This window comes from Anneissia japonica, unplaced genomic scaffold, assembly GCF_011630105.1.
Source record: "Anneissia japonica isolate Jap-2015-1 unplaced genomic scaffold, ASM1163010v1 scaffold199_len4679917_cov187, whole genome shotgun sequence".
Lineage (NCBI taxonomy): Eukaryota > Metazoa > Echinodermata > Crinoidea > Comatulida > Comatulidae > Anneissia > Anneissia japonica.
This window is the reverse complement of record NW_022686322.1, coordinates 429,736-433,280: the sequence shown is the minus strand read 5'-3', so window position 1 is coordinate 433,280 and position 3,545 is coordinate 429,736.

Sequence of the window (3,545 nt, the reverse complement as noted above, 5' to 3'; positions counted from 1 at the left end):
TAATCCTAATCAAATCATTCTAGATCTGTCTCTTATACACATCTAGATGTGTATAAGAGACAGGTAAATAAATAACAGTCAGTATGTGTAAATGGGAGGTCGGTATTAAGCCAATGGCTTAGAGCTTAGCTAGGTTATGTAGGAAAATACCACAACCAATATTATGTCAAACATATCCAGTTATGCAGATGATAAATTGCCTGCTCTAACAAGTTATAAGCCTTTAATTAGCCAACAGGTGACGGTAATTAATCTATATTCAATTAGATGAGCCAGTTTGACAGACTCGGTTATCCTAGTTATAATCCATGTTATCAAATATCTCCCAATTCGTTCCTTCTCGGGATAATTTGTGTTTATTTTTCCCTTGACAATTATTTTTTGTATTCCCATATTCATGCAATTTGCACGATACACTAATTAGGCCTATCGTACAAGATTGTTATATTAAACTATAATAATACGGTAGGTCTCATTATCTGAGTATGCATAACTAGATTTCTCAATATGAAACTCACCAACAGCTTTAATCATACTTTGGTAATTTTTATCTCAATAAGTTACTGTCATCACCAGAACAACCCGGAGGACTACATGAAGTGTGAGTTACAGTGTTAGATTAACATCAAAAGCACAGGAAATGAAGCAACAGACCGCATATTAGGCCTTAATACACTAACAAATAAAACATTTTTTTAAATACTATGGTTAAAAAGGTAGGACAATATAAAAATATGAAGAAAAAAAAACGGCATTGGAAGGTTAGAAGTCTTAAAGTAGTTTCATTCAAAAAATGAATTTCCAGTCCGTTTAACTTTAGAAATGTGCATGTGCATTGCATTTTGAATAAAGGAAAACGTGTTTCTATTACATCGCTGGTGTTAAGTTTTCTTTCCATAGAGCTATGTTAAAGACAACTTTATGTGGAATCGTCGAGGCATCAAACGTTAGGTCCATACCTAATCATCCTACGAGCGGCCTTCATGATGTGTTCGATTTTCTGGTGAAAAAACAACTGAGTTGTAAAAAGCTTTCATTAAAACTTTAATGCCAACTTTAAATAAAAACAATAGCATTGTTTTGTTTTCATTTTTTTCCCAGAGAGTCAAAGTGTTTGTGTAGTGGATATATTAGGCCTATACTCATCTGAGTAGCAGAAATTAAACCCAAGATCTTGTACTAAAACAAGCGAATTTAGTATGTAAATGTTGGCGTTTATATGAAGGGACACATTAATTATCCTTCAGCCATAGGTATATTGAGCCTTTAGGCAGAGTCTTTGTGTCGAGAGACAACACTGGAACAAACGAAGACGTAAATACTGCGTATTTTCATGATTCATGGACTGTAATTAACTATTATAAACGTTATTATCGCGTGAGATTTTCAGAAGTACATCATAATGCATGTCTGCTGAAATTCATTTAAAGATGTTACCTTGTTCTAGGCCTAATGCTCGCAAGATAGCACGTAACAGTGCTGTAGCGATAAGGGTAACGACATGAATAGTCTCCAATGTCAAATCTATCTATTGTTTGCTCTGTTACCGTACGCCTCTGATTGTAGGTACAGGCTTATTGTTTTACCCCATGATTTTCCACGTATTTCAAGTGTGTATATTAATATGACATATTTTGAAAAAAATGTTAATATGTAATCCTAATCAAATCATTCTAGATAGGTCTACTGCTCCGACATTTAAATACAATCCTATGTCATTGATTCACATCTAGATGTGTATAAGAGACAGCATATACTTTATATATATTTACTTTCATGTGATTTATATAGGCCTATATACATATAGGCCTATGTCCACATATGTATCAATTTCGTATACGTACATTACATATGTATATAGGCCTATATGTATATGTTATATATATACATATACCATATGTATATGCTCTACCATATAATTGTATTCTTAAAATACAAGAGTAAAGTTAACAAATATAAAATTATGACAAAAACGTCTTTTACAACAATAATGAAAATGTATGTGGTTTAACGACATAGGTCCTTGACTTGCGTACTACTTGATATAAGCCTAAATAACTACTAAATGTTTCCGATGTTTGTCCAGGAATGGATATGTTTGTACATGATAATTCGGCCGGACGGAAATGACCCATTTGTGTATCTTATTTATGACATCAACATGATTAATTATATATTGATCGAGAAGGGTATCACATAGGAGATGATCGGAGATAAAGTTACTCAATGACATACTTAGTAAGTACTTTCGACTTTTAAGTGCATGTACGACAGGTAATAGCATTTGATTGATTAACTTATTAGTCCAGTATTGTCCTGTGATATGGTGGTGATACAGGATTGTTTTGACCAAGTAGAGTGAGCCCGGTTCACAGACGGTTAGTCGGCACACAGCGCAAGTCATGCACTTACTAATTGAGCCTTTTCCCTCTGGGTACAGTCCTAGAAAAAAAAAAGTCTGAAGATGATTTTTAAAAATTTGTGTTAATCTTATATTCCCATTTTATATTCGTGCGGTTGTGCTGAAGCATTTGTCCCCTTTCTTATCATTGAATACGTCTGTTTCCCCTAGTGCCTATCATCTATTGTGACATGATCGAGCCAATGGAGAGAGCAGCATATGTATTGCAGTGATATTTTCCCTTGTGTATTTCTTTAAGAATGCGTTTACATACCGGTACGTGATTATACAGTATAATATTACTTGTAGATATATTATACGTTCTCGTTCACATTGAAATATGATTTCATACATCACAAAATTAGCATTGACACAAAATATACCTATCAGTTAAGAATGTTTTTTCAAAGCTTTGGTCTCTATTTATAAGAATTTTACAGAAGTCGAGAAAGTATCTTAAGCAAGAATACCACATATTATTATTCATTCCTTTATTCAGAACTGCTATTTATCAATACGATTTACTAGTATCCTCTATGGGACTCATTTATCATGAGAGTTAAACTAAGTAGAAATCAATAATGTTGTAAAGAAATGTATGATATAACAATGACGAGGAAGAGTGTTAATCGAGAATATACCATAGATAGGCCTATGTTTTATAAAAACAAAATAATGGCTTTATTATAACATCTACTTTAACTACTCTATTTATATTGTTCCATTTCGAGGCTCTTTTTAATTCAATTACTTTGTTTAAATCATAATTCTTTGGAAGTTAAAACACATTTTTGCAACGTTTAATCACTAGGTTTTTTTTTTTTTTGTTTTTTTTATCTTAAATTCATTCAGCGAAATGCAGCTGATTTACACTGATGACTGTTATAGGTCTAGTTTGATTTGCATTTTCACTTAATCCGGCATGGATCAAAGGAGTTATCTTCTTAGATATTCAGGATTTAAATAATACATTCTGTCAACGTGCGCCAGATCATTTGCTTGCCTTCTAGGCCCATTCGCAATGTAATCTACGGTGCTCCAAGCATTCCGGGGGGAGGCTTTTCTGACAGAGGATATTCCGGGGGAGAATATTTACAATTGTCATTGAAATGACTTATTTTCACCTGTATCACCCTCCCACCAT